Source organism: Oncorhynchus mykiss, chromosome 2, assembly GCF_057628025.1.
Source record: "Oncorhynchus mykiss isolate SJ-2025 chromosome 2, ASM5762802v1, whole genome shotgun sequence".
Taxonomy (NCBI): Eukaryota; Metazoa; Chordata; class Actinopteri; order Salmoniformes; family Salmonidae; genus Oncorhynchus; species Oncorhynchus mykiss.
This window is the reverse complement of record NC_143023.1, coordinates 77,730,449-77,744,304: the sequence shown is the minus strand read 5'-3', so window position 1 is coordinate 77,744,304 and position 13,856 is coordinate 77,730,449. Positions and strand designations below refer to the sequence as shown.

General features: G+C 42.2%; 1 long non-coding RNA gene across 1 annotated transcript; it reads left to right on the top strand.

Moving 5' to 3' along the window:
* The first annotated feature begins 13,243 nt into the window (after positions 1-13,243).
* On the top strand, positions 13,244-13,607 carry LOC149985236 (uncharacterized). Its single transcript, XR_016488490.1, has 2 exons — positions 13,244-13,342; positions 13,445-13,607. It is a non-coding gene; the product is annotated as an uncharacterized LOC149985236 (long non-coding RNA).
* Positions 13,608-13,856: the final 249 nt, after the last annotated feature.

Below are 13,856 nucleotides of genomic sequence, written 5' to 3'. Positions count from 1 at the left end.
ATTTTGTCACGACAAGATGCTCGACTATGCATATAATTGACACCTTTGTATAGAAAACACTCTAACGTTTCCAAAACTGCAAAGATATTGTCTGTGAGTGCAACAGAACTGATGTTACAGGCGAAACCCAGATAAAAATCCAATCAGGAAGTGCCCCATATTTTGAAAGCGCTGCATGCCAATGACTCCTTATATGGCTGTGAATGGGCTACGAATGAGCTTACGCTTTCTACTATTCCCCAAGGTGTCTAAATCTTGCATAAAGTACAGAGGTAGCCATTATTCTAATCGCTTCTAATGAGAAACCAATTGTCCCAGTGGATATATTATCGAATAGATATGTGAAAAACACCTTGAGGATTGATTCTAAACAACGTTTGCCATGTTTCTGTCGAAATTATGGAGCTAATTACGGAAAAAAGTTTGCCGTTGTATTGACCGCATTTTCCGGTCGATTTCTCAGCCAAACCTGAAGAACAAACGGAGCTATTTCGCCTACAAAAATAATATTTTTGGAAAAAAGGAACATTTGCTATCTAACTGGGAGTTTTGTGAGTGAAAACATCCATTTGATTGCTTTTATTATTTTCGTGAAAATGTTGCCTGCTGCTAGCAGGGCATAATGCTATGCTAGGCTATGATAAACTTACACAAATGCTTGTCTAGTGCTGGCTGTAAAGCATATTTTGAAAATCTGAGATGACAGTGTGATTAACAAAAGGCTAAGCTGTGTCTCAATATATTTCATTTGTGATTTTCATGAATAGGAAGATTTTCTAGGGATATTATGTCTGCTGCGTTATGCTAATTCGTTTCAGGCGATGATTATGCTCCCGGATCCGGGTTTGAGAGTCGCAAGAAGATTATAAGGCAGTGCAATATTCAATGCCTTTGCCGAATTTACAAATAAAATCTTGGATTTGGATATAGCACATTCACACTCTTCATCCACAGACCTACTAAAACGTTTGACACTTCAGACAGAATTTCATCTTCTTTCAACTCGACAAGCTGAAAGTCATATTTATTACATCTCAATACCAATGTTGTGTCTTTGCTATGCCGGATTAAGTGATATGACATGCTATTTTATAAAATAATTTCTCTGTAATTAATATTACCTGATTAAAGTAATCGTGTAAATGTAATTAACTAGAAAGTCGGGGCACCACGGAAGAATGTTTATAGAGCTGTTGTCTTCCGAATAAACTCTTTAAGACCTGGTAATCTTTTATATCAATAGCAGTCAATTAATAATCGTCACCTTATTCAGTCTCTTCTGAACGTTGTAAAATTCTTGGTTATCTTCACAAACCCTGGCTAACAAGTTGAATCAGCAATACAAAATTTGGCTTAATTATTTATTTACTAAATACCTAAATAATCACAAAGAATTACATATACACAGGATGGATCATACATTGATTACTAATTATCGCATACAAGAAAACGTCCCTAGCAGACGGAACCGATATGACGGCTCGTTACATAAAGAAAGGGGGTTGGGTTTGAATGAAAGCACGGGAAGTCTGAGGAACAAAAGGATTGGGTCGCTATCGGACCTTATGAAGCTATGCTATCGTAAATACAGAATCTTATGCATTCTAAATATCTGCCCATTTGGAAAAGGAAAATGCAATAAATATTTACTCTGAGCTGCACTTCGATAGATTGGTCGTAGATTGAAGGCTGGGTTGCCCAGCAGAGATCTCTCTTGTCCTTTGAAGAATATGTGTTGTGGTAGAACGAATACGTTGTAGTACCGTCGTCGTGTGGTAGAACGGATACGCTGTAGTACCCTGTCTTTCTGAAGAAATTGTCCGTCCTCTCCTAGCCCACGTTTACATCTGCTGCTGCTAACTCGACGTCTAGGATGTATCACTTCTTTAGTGAATAAGAGTTCAAAGTTCATACCAAGTTGCCATACTATAAGCTCATGCTATATTCTGGCTGGTATAGTCGAAATTCATTCTTCCAGCGTGTCGATCATCACCTCCACGTTGAAATTTGCCCTTTTAAGCATTGGGACATCAGTCCTGACATCAATGTTAATTTCATTAGGTTGTAGTCATTCAACCATTCGCAACCAGAGCTCACGCTGAGGTTGGCTTAGTTCTGTAGTTGATATTAGCCCTTTTAAATGTATGGACAGCAGTCCTCATGTCATCGGGAACACAAGGTTGACTTTTCGTCTACGGGCTTTTGTAGTGGTGTGTTTCATAGGGCATGTTTCATAGTTTACAGCCAATGTCTGTTCTCATGGGCGGGGCCACTTAGTTGAGTATAGTTCTCTTATGAAAACAATTCTCTCATTTAGAAGCTAAAATTTCATCTATTAATTTCAACATTTCATCTTTTCACAAATAGTTTCATATTTAAACATTTAAATTGCACAACAATTCCATGTGGATCTGATACCTAGAATGTATAGACTTTCCAAGATACAGTTTATGTCATTCTATCATCAGTAATAAAGTCTCAGACGACAACTGATCTGACATCATATTCTTTAAGTACCAACTGATATTTTCAACTGGTTGGATTACCAAAATATGGTTCCGTTCCCCACACTTTTGATGTTACCAGACTCTCTCTATGTTAACAAAGGGCTTTCCAAGAGTCAAATCTGTAGTAGCCTGAGGAAATGGGGAAAGGTATTTATGGGGGTCATAAACCTCACCAACAGGGCAACGCCATGACACCAAAATTATGAACATGGAAAGAAATCAGGAAATTAGCACTCCCGCTGCGTCAGAGAACCGCAAATCAAACCATACCTGAGAAAAATGACGAGCTGGGTAACAATTCAATTGATCATTTAGAGCTCAATTCATGGTTTCATAACAATTCATGGTTTCACAAGTATACACTTCGTAATCAACTTAATGCTACCTTATTCAACACCTTCTTTGAGAACTTAGATATTCCCATATTTGAACCTGAGATAGCTGCTGAACTAGAAGAACAGTCCTCTGTAGAATAGATTGTGTTGGCAATTAAATCTATGCCGTGTGGTAAATTCCTTGAGCCCAAAGGATTTCCGAGCGAATTCTTTAAAGAATTCTCAGATCAACCTTCTCCTCTTGAGTGTGGTTCATATATGCCAATTTCTTTATTCAATTGTGATGTAAAGATATTTTCTAAGACTTGCCTGTCGTTTTGAGTCAGTCCTTCCCTCCATTATCTCTACAGATCAAGCTGGTTTCAAAGACCTCTGTAAAGCCAATTTCCCTCCCTTGATACTCCGCCTGAAACACTATCTTGAACACTGGGATTAACTTTCTCTTTCTTTTGGCGGAATAAATAACACTGTTAAAATGTATGTATTACCTACGTTTTTATACTTATTTCAATGTATTCCTATCTTTCTGACATTTTTTTTTTATCTCCATAGATAAACTGATATCTGCTTTTATCTGGAACAACAAAAACCCTTGGATACGTTAAAACGTGTTGCAGAGATCTCGCCCCCAGTGGGGTCTAGCACTCAATATTATTACTGGGCAGCTAATATAGGAATCATTCTATATTGGATGACAGAATTCCTTGATGTTACAGGACCGAAATGGTTGACCTTAGAGAGTTCATCCCGTGGCCCCACCTCCTTAGCTGCCATACTCTGCTCAAAACTCATCTTAGCTGAGCCTGTTTCCAAATACACTAAAACCCCTATTGTGAAACATTCTCAAAAATATCTAGAAACAGTTCAGGTGATCGTTTGCACTCAGTGAATTTTCAATTTCTGCCTCGTTATTATTATTATTACCGAACCATACCTTGTCTCCATCATTATTAGACAGGGCGTTTCATATCTGGTCTGGAAAAGGGATCTCCTCACTGAACGACTTGCACATGTATATGGATTTTTCATCTTTTGAGCAGTTCAATATCCTTAGATCCCATGTCTTTAGGTACCTGCAACTGCATGGTTTTGTATCTTCATGCTCTAGTCACTTCCCATCATGCCCACCTTCCAGACTATGTTTTAAAGTGAATCCTTATATCAAAGGGGGCATAGGCTTGGTCTATACGTTATTAAACTTGCACAATTTGGAATCCATGGACTCTCTTAAGAACCGATGGGAAGATGATTTAGGTGAACAACTTTCAGATGAAATTTGAGTATGCTTCAGAGAATACATTCTTCATCCATATGTCTAAGACATGCTGTAATTCAATTTAAAATAGTTCATCGACTGAATTAGTCAAAGGCAAAATTATCCAAGATTAGACCAGAAATACGTAGATCTCACTTGTGACCAATGGAAGCAGGCTCCTGCTACTTTACTGTACATGTTTTGGACATTCCTGAAATTGACAGATTTCTGGATGTCCATTTTTCAGACATTATCTAAGATACTGGAGAGACCTGTAAAACCTTCTGCCTTTATTGCATTATTGGGAGTGGCACCACAGGAGGCCCCTCTAAACAGTTATATGGGCAACATGCTGGCATATACTACTCTTCTAGCTAGACTTCTCATACTATTTAAATGGAAGGATCGGTTTCCTCCTACTTTTAGCAATTGGATAAAGGAAGTTATGCAACATCTAATATTAGAGAAAATGCGCTACTCCGTTAGGGCATCTGCAATTACATTTTATAATATCTGGCAACCTTCCCTATCCTTTGTAGAAGACATAGACCCAGCTAATTTCATTTATTGATCGTATCCCAATGTAATCAAGGTTTGAAATGATAATTTTTGAGCAAATACTATATCTGTTTGTGGTCCATATGCAGTGTACAAATTATGTTCCTGCCCCCTGACCTTCTGCTCAAGGAAAAATCGGCCCACGGCTGAGTGTAATTGGAGACCTTTGAGGTAAGGGTTATGGTTTGGGATAGGGTCAAAACAAAACATGTATAAACGATTGCCTATCACTGGGATTGAACACGCAATTCTCGGAGCCGCAGCTCACAGCTTATGCCCATCCACCATCCCTGTCCACAACGCCCTTGCAAACCGCCTGATAATAGGGCTCCCCGTTGCCCCTAGTGGACATTTTTTAAATCATCTCCAGACGTCCTGGGTACCTGCACATACGTCGAATCTCGCCTTGGATCCTGAGAGACCTGGCTGCTAGCAGAGGGTATTTTCTCAAAACATCTAGAGAATCTCTTGTAGTGAGAATTTTCTTAGACTTTCTATCCATCTCTCCCTCTCTATCTGTCTATCCCACTCTCTCCTCCTCTTCTCGCTCTCTTTCTCTCCTTCTCTCTTTCCCCCCTTCTCTACCATCTGTACATCTGTCAGTCCAAACGTGTGAGCAGAGCCACAGTCAAACTGAACATGAAATTAGCCTACTGTGTGTGTGAGTGTGTGTGTGTGTGCGTATGTGTGTCTTTGGCCCTGCTCTGTTTGTCCAGATGGTGTATCACTGCGGAGCCAATGGCCATATCACTCTCTGTCTTTTTATAATTACCTCTCTTTATTTCTCTGCCTCTCCCTGTCTCACCTTGTCAGGCATTTTGTCTCACCCTGTCCTGACCACCATTCACTGTGCAGACTGGAAACACAAGAGTCACTACTATATAATGTGTCACATCAACAACGCTCCCCAAGTGGCTTTTGAACTTAACTCCGCACCCTGACCACTGACCCCTAACCTTTGACCTGAGCCTGTGACCTCTGAACTGGGCTCTATTACTGCTCTCCCTCTGTCCCTGGAGAGACATTAATCACTTCACTTTCGGAGAGTGAGAGGAAGAAAGAGAGAAAGGGAGGAGAGAAATTGATGACAATGTCAGACCTCCTCTCCTAAACAGGGTAAAATAACACTGCAGAAACAAAGTGATATAGAAACTCCTACACCACCAAATACTAGTTTGCTCATGGCCACATTTATCCACAGTTTTGCTTTTCTAGCTCTATTTCCTAGAACTCAATCAACGTCTATTTGTGTACAGCCAAGCATATTCGGACAGACAGTTTGACAGACAGTCAGTCTAACCTGGGTTGGCCCTGATCTATTATTGACAGTGAACATAATGTGCCAGTCAGTCATTCTTCTAAGTTCATTCTCTGACTTCAGTTATTACCTAAGGGGGGTCTCATCCAACACGCTACTCTCAATTAATCAGCCTGCAAAACAGATGTCAGGGACAATGAAAGATATAGAAAGATCTGGAAGCCTCGGGGAGGGGTGGCTAGGGGAGAAGGGATGAGGAGGAGGAAGGAAATATGGGGGAGGGTGGTTGGTGGGAGAAGGCGTGTGGGATGGAGTGATGGGGGAAGGAAGGAAAGAGAGGGGGAGGGGGAGTGAAAAAGAGACAGTTGGTTTGAAGTAACTGTCAGGGTCTGTTGTGTGTACTGTATACTGTATAGGTGTAGAGTGCCTGATGAGGGTGGGGCCTGTATATGGAGGGAGTCTTGTACACCAACCTGGTCTCAGAGCATTTTATATTATTCTGTACGTAAACCAAGACTCTACATTTAGTATGATATGTTACATTTCGTATGGTGTGTATTATGTTGTGGATGTCCACCATCCATGTGATATGTTATTAATTACAATTAGTATGATATATTACGAATTTGCTAAATGTTTGATATGTTACGAATTTGCTATTGTTAGCTAGGCTTAGGGTTAAGGGGTTAGGGTTACGTTTAGGGGTTAGGTTAAAGGGTTAAGATTAGGGTTAGGGAAAGGGTTAGATAAAAGGGTTAAGGTTAAGAGAAGGGTTAGCTAACATGCTAAGTAGTTGCAAAGTAGCTCAAAAGAAGTAAGTAGATGAAAAGTTGCTAATTAGCTAAAATGCTAAAGTTGTTCATAATGAGATTCCAACTCACAACCTAACATATCACACTAAATGGAGTGTCTCAGATTTATGTACAGAATAATACAAAAAGCTCTGAGATCAGATTGTGTACACATGCACGCATAGACATACACACACAGATGCAAATACACACCTCCGGCCCATTTCCGCTGGGGGTGCTAGCCTGACTTAGGAGCTAGCAGCTAATCATTAATGAAGAAGGGAAGAATGGAGGAGAGAAATAAACCACCCAGTTATTATAGTTTTTATTAATCGCGTACAGGTATTTTTTGGAACAATGCTGTCGATTTTCAAAACAGAGTCCACAAGACACAGAACTCAGTGGCCTTTTGCAAAACATAAATACATTCATCGATACTATATTATACCGTCAAAATTGCAAATAATGGGCCTCCCGGGTGACAATTCGCTGATGACATTTGTATTTTAAGTTTTGCAAAAGGTGGTTTAAGATACAGTGCCTTGCGAAAGTATTCGGCCCCCTTGAACCTTTTGCCACATTTCAGGCTTCAAACATAAAGATATAAAACTGTATTTTTTTGTGAAGAATCAACAACAAGTGGGACACAATCATGAAGTGGAACGACATTTATTGGATATTTCAAACTTTTTTAACAAATCAAAAACTGATAAATTGGGCGTGCAAAATTATTCAGCCCCCTTAAGTTAATACTTTGTAGCGCCACCTTTTGCTGCGATTACAGCTGTAAGTCGCTTGGGGTATGCCTCTATCAGTTTTTCACATCGAGAGACTGACATTTTTTCCCATTCCTCCTTGCAAAACAGCTCGAGCTCAGTGAGGTTGGATGGAGAGCATTTGTGAACAGCAGTTTTCAGTTCTTTCCACAGATTCAAATCAAATCAAATCAAATTTTATTTGTCACATACACATGGTTAGCAGATGTTAATGCAAGTGTAGCGAAATGCTTGTGCTTCTAGTTCTGACAATGCAGTAATAACCAACAAGTAATCTAACTAACAATTCCAAAACTACTGTCTTGTACACAGTGTGAGGGGATAAAGAATATGTACATAAGGATATATGAATGAGTGATGTTACAGAGCAGCATAGGCAGATACAGTAGATGGTATCGAGTACAGTATATACATATGAGATGAGTATGTAAACAAAGTGGCATAGTTAAAGTGGCTAGTGATACATGTATTACATAAGGATACAGTCGATGATATAGAGTACAGTATACGTATGCATATGAGATGAATAATGTAGGGTAAGTAACATTATATAAGGTAGCATTGTTTAAGGTGGCTAGTGATGTATTTACATCATTTCCCATCAATTCCCATTATTAAAGTGGCTGGAGTTGAGTCAGTGTCAGTGTGTTGGCAGCAGCCACTCAATGTTAGTGGTGGCTGTTTAACAGTCTGATAGCCTTGAGATAGAAGCTGTTTTTCAGTCTCTCGGTCCCAGCTTTGATGCACCTGTACTGACCTCGCCTTCTGGATGATAACGGGGTGAACAGGCAGTGGCTCGGGTGGTTGATGTCCTTGATGATCTTTATGGCCTTCCTGTGACATCGGGTGGTGTAGGTGTCCTGGAGGGCAGGTAGTTTGCCCCCGGGGATGCGTTGTGCAGACCTCACTACCCTCTGGAGAGCCTTACGGTTGAGGGCGGAGCAGTTGCCATACCAGGCGGTGATACAGCCCGCCAGGATGCTCTTGATTGTGCATCTGTAGAAGTTTGTGAGTGCTTTTGGTGACAAGCCGAATTTCTTCAGCCTCCTGAGGTTGAAGAGGCGCTGCTGCGCCTTCTTCACAATGCTGTCTGTGTGAGTGGACCAATTCAGTTTGTCTGTGATGTGTATGCAGAGGAACTTAAAACTTGCTACCCTCTCCACTACTGTTCCATTGATGTGGATAGGGGGGTGTTCCCTCTGCAGTTTCCTGAAGTCCACAATCATCTCCTTAGTTTTGTTGACGTTGAGTGTGAGGTTATTTTCCTGACACCACACTCCGAGGGCCCTCACCTCCTCCCTGTAGGCCGTCTCGTCATTGTTGGTAATCAAGCCTACCACTGTTGTGTCGTCCGCAAACTTGATGATTGAGTTGGAGGCATGCGTGGCCACGCAGTCGTGGGTGAACAGGGAGTACAGGAGAGGGCTCAGAACGCACCCTTGTGGGGCCCCAGTGTTGAGGATCAGCGGGGAGGAGATGTTGTTGCCTACCCTCACCACCTGGGGACGCTCCGTCAGGAAGTCCAGTACCCAGTTGCACAGGGCGGGGTCGAGACCCAGGGTCTCGAGCTTGATGACGAGCTTGGAGGGTACTATGGTGTTGAATGCCGAGCTGTAGTCAATGAACAGCATTCTCACATAGGTATTCCTCTTGTCCAGATGGGTTAGGGCAGTGTGCAGTGTGGTTGAGATTGCATCGTCTGTGGACCTATTTAGGCGGTAAGCAAATTGGAGTGGGTCTAGGGTGTCAGGTAGGGTGGAGGTGATATGGTCCTTGACTAGTCTCTCAAAGCACTTCATGATGACGGAAGTGAGTGCTACGGGGCGGTAGTCGTTTAGCTCAGTTACCTTAGCTTTCTTGGGAACAGGAACAATGGTGGCCCTCTTGAAGCATGTGGGAACAGCAGACTGGTATAGGGATTGATTGAATATGTCCGTAAACACACCGGCCAGCTGGTCTGCGCATGCTCTGAGGGCGCGGCTGGGGATGCCGTCTGGGCCTGCAGCCTTGCGAGGGTTAACACGTTTAAATGTCTTACTCACCTCGGCTGCAGTGAAGGAGAGACCGCAAGTTTTCGTTGCAGGCCGTGTCAGTGGCACTGTATTGTCCTCAAAGCAGGCAAAAAAGTTATTTAGTCTGCCTGGGAGCAGGACATCCTGGTCCGTGACTGGGCTGGATTTCTTCCTGTAGTCCGTGATTGACTGTAGACCCTGCCACATGCCTCTTGTGTCTGAGCCGTTGAATTGAGATTCTACTTTGTCTCTGTACTGACGCTTAGCTTGTTTGATAGCCTTGCGGAGGGAATAGCTGCACTGTTTGTATTCGGTCATGTTACCAGACACCTTGCCCTGATTAAAAGCAGTGGTTCGCGCTTTCAGTTTCACGTGAATGCTGCCATCAATCCACGGTTTCTGGTTAGGGAATGTTTTAATCGTTGCTATGGGAACAACATCTTCAACGCACGTTCTAATGAACTCGCACACCGAATCAGCGTATTCGTCAATGTTGTTGTCTGACGCAATACGAAACATGTCCCAGTCCACGTGATGGAAGCAGTCTTGGAGTGTGGAGTCAGCTTGGTCGGACCAGCGTTGGACAGACCTCAGCGTGGGAGCCTCTTGTTTTAGTTTCTGTCTGTAGGCAGGGATCAACAAAATGGAGTCGTGGTCAGCTTTTCCGAAAGGGGGGCGGGGCAGGGCCTTATATGCGTCGCGGAAGTTAGAGTAACAATGATCCAAGGTCTTTCCACCCCTGGTTGCGCAATCGATATGCTGATAAAATTTGGGGAGTCTTGTTTTCAGATTAGCCTTGTTAAAATCCCCAGCTACAATGAATGCAGCCTCCGGATAAATGGTTTCCAGTTTGCAAAGAGTCAAATAAAGTTCATTCAGAGCCAACGATGTGTCTGCTTGGGGGGGGATATATACAGCTGTGATTATAATCGAAGAGAATTCTCTTGGTAGATAATGCGGTCTACATTTGATTGTGAGGAATTCTAAATCAGGTGAACAGAAGGATTTGAGTTCCTGTATGTTTCTTTCATCACACCATGTCACGTTAGTCATAAGGCATACGCCTCCGCCCCTCTTTTTACCAGAAATATGTTTTTTTCTGTCTGCGCGATGCGTGGAGAAACCTGTTGGCTGCACCGCTTCGGATAGCGTCTCTCCAGTAAGCCACGTTTCCGTGAAGCAAAGAACGTTACAGTCTCTGATGTCCCTCTGGAATGCTACCCTTGCTCGGATTTCATCAACCTTGTTGTCAAGAGACTGGACATTGGCAAGAAGAATGTTAGGGAATGGTGCACGGTGTGCCGTCTCCGGAGTCTGACCAGAAGACCGCCTCGTTTCCCTCTTTTTCGGAGTCGTTTTTTTGGGTCGCTGCATGGGATCCACTCCGTTGTCCTGTTTGTAAGGCAGAGCACAGGATCTGCGTCGCGAAAAGCATATTCTTGGTCGTACTGATGGTGAGTTGACGCTGATCTTATATTCAGTAGTTCTTCTCGACTGTATGTGATGAAACATAAGATGACCTGGGGTACTAATGTAAGAAATAACACGTAAAAAAAACAAAAAACTGCATAGTTTCCTAGGAACGCGAAGCGAGGCGGCCATCTCTGTCGATTCTCGATGGGATTCAGGTCAGGACTTTGACTTGGCCATTCTAACACCTGGATATGTTTATTTTTGAACCATTCCATTGTAGATTTTGCTTTATGTTTTGGATCATTGTCTTGTTGGAAGACAAATCTCCGTCCCAGTCTCAGGTCTTTTGCAGACTCCATCAGGTTTTCTTCCAGAATGGTCCTGTATTTGGCTCCATCCATCTTCCCATCAATTTTAACCATCTTCCCTGTCCCTGCTGAAGAAAAGCAGGCCCAAACCATGATGCTGCCACCACCATGTTTGACAGTGGGGATGGTGTGTTCAGGGTGATGAGCTGTGTTGCTTTTACGCCAAACATAACATCTTGCATTGTTGCCAAAAAGTTCAATTTTGGTTTCATCTGACAAAAGCACCTTCTTCCACATGTTTGGTGTGTCTCCCAGGTGGCCTGTGGCAAACTTTAAACAACACTTTTTATGGATATCTTTAAGAAATGGCTTTCTTCTTGCTACTCTTCCATAAAGGCCAGATTTGTGCAATATACGACTGATTGTTGTCCTATGGACAGAGTCTCCCACCTCAGCTGTAGATCTCTGCAGTTCATCCAGAGTGATCATGGGCCTCTTGGCTGCATCTCTGATCAGTCTTCTCCTTGTATGAGCTGAAAGTTTAGAGGGACGGCCAGGTCTTGGTAGATTTGCAGTGGTTTGATACTCCTCCCATTTCAATATTATCGCTTGCACAGTGCTCCTTGGGATGTTTAAAGCTTGGGAAATATTTTTGTATCCAAATCCGGGCTTTAAACTTCTTCACAACAGTATCTCGGACCTGCCTGGTGTGTTCCTTGTTCTTCATGATGCTCTCTGCGCTTTTAACGGACCTCTGAGACTATCACAGTGCAGGTGCATTTATACGGAGACTTGATTACACACAGGTGGATTGTATTTATCATCATTAGTCATTTAGGTCAACATTGGATCATTCAGAGATCCTCACTGAACTTCTGGAGAGAGTTTGCTGCACTGAAAGTATAGGGACTGAATAATTTTGCACGCCCAATTTATCAGTTTTTGATTTGTTAAAAAAGTTTGAAATATCCAATAAATGTCGTTCCACTTCATGATTGTGTCCCACTTGTTGTTGATTCTTCACAAAAAAATACAGTTTTATATCTTTATGTTTGAAGCCTGAAATGTGGCAAAAGGTCGCAAAGTTCAAGGGGGCCGAATACTTTCGCAAGGCACTGTATATGCAAGTCATGTACAAAGGCAAAGAAATGATCAGAAGTTCTGTGAATGTCTTTGAGCATTTGATCATTACTGTTCTGCTATAGATACGTTTCAACACGGATCCAAACATGGCTTGTATGAGAAAAATCCACTACACCATGCTCCATAAACATGGTCTGAGCCCTACAGCATACCATAATGAAATGGCTTATCTCTTCAGCTGCTCCACACCTGCTACAGCTGCGTGTTAGTGTGTGTGTGTGTGTGTGTGTGTGTGTGTGTGTGTGTGTGTCAGGAAAACAAACACTGAACATTTTTCCTTTGCTACACCGAAGAGAGAGGATTGAAAACCTGCCAAGACGAACTGTGATAGTGTCAAACAGATAAATACCATTCTTGACAGCTTTCTGCTGAGAGAGAATCATGTCTTATTCAGTACAGCAGACGTACACATTTCATAGGTTAAGAATAAGCAGTGGTGGAAAAAGTTCCCAATTGTCATTCTTGAGTAAAAGTATAGATACCTTAATAATAGAAAGTTACTCAAGTAAAAGTGAGTCAGCCAGTAAAATACTACTTGAGTAAAAGTCTAAAAGTACTAAATATACTTAAGTATCAAAAATAAATGCAATTGCTCAAATATACTTAAGTATGAAAAGTAAAATTATAAATCATTTAAAATTCCTTAAATGAAGCAAAGCAGACATAACCATTTTCTTGTTTAAAAATTGTATGGATAGCCAGGGGCACAATCCAACACTCAGACTGGGGATTCTAACCAGCGACCTTTCAGTGTCACGAATCCCGTTTCCTGAGTCTGTTTTTTGCCTATGTTCTGTCCTGGAGAGTTTTTCCGGCGTCCTGGAACGCACCCTATCTGGTTGCCGGGCAATGTAGCCAGTTGGGGTTTCTGATTACCCGCACCTGTATCCCATCAGCTATCTGCACACCTGGTCCTGATCATCATCTCTCCTCTTCATAAGCCCGGACCTGACATCCATTCCCTGCCGGATCGTTAGCCATGAACAGTATGTTGTGCCATAGTATCAGCCTCAAGTTGGATAGAAGTTGTTTTGTTGTTTGTTATGTATTGCTTGCCTTGAACTTACCTCTGTTTGTTCTGTCTTCAGTTACTCACCCGGATCATTTACCCCATTCCCGCCTGGTCGTCAGAAGATTCCGCTTCCCCATTGGATCCACCTATTTACTCCCATCAACTCATCACCGCTACCCGCTACACCACCTGGATATATCTACCCATTCACTTGTAAATAAATACTCACCTTTTTCCTACTCTCCTTGTCCTGGTCTGCTTCTGGGTTCGACTTTGAAGAATCGTGACATTCAGTTACTGGCCCAAAGCTCTTAACCGCTAGGTTACCTGCCGCCCTAATGAAGTCTAACAACAAACTAAGGTTCCAATGTGTAGTCTCAGTGCAGATTGTGGGCTGCTTTCTAAAGTACATAACATGCTGTCCATATTCAGTGAGGGTACAAAACATTAGGAACATAAGAACACCTTACCAATATTGAGTTGATTGT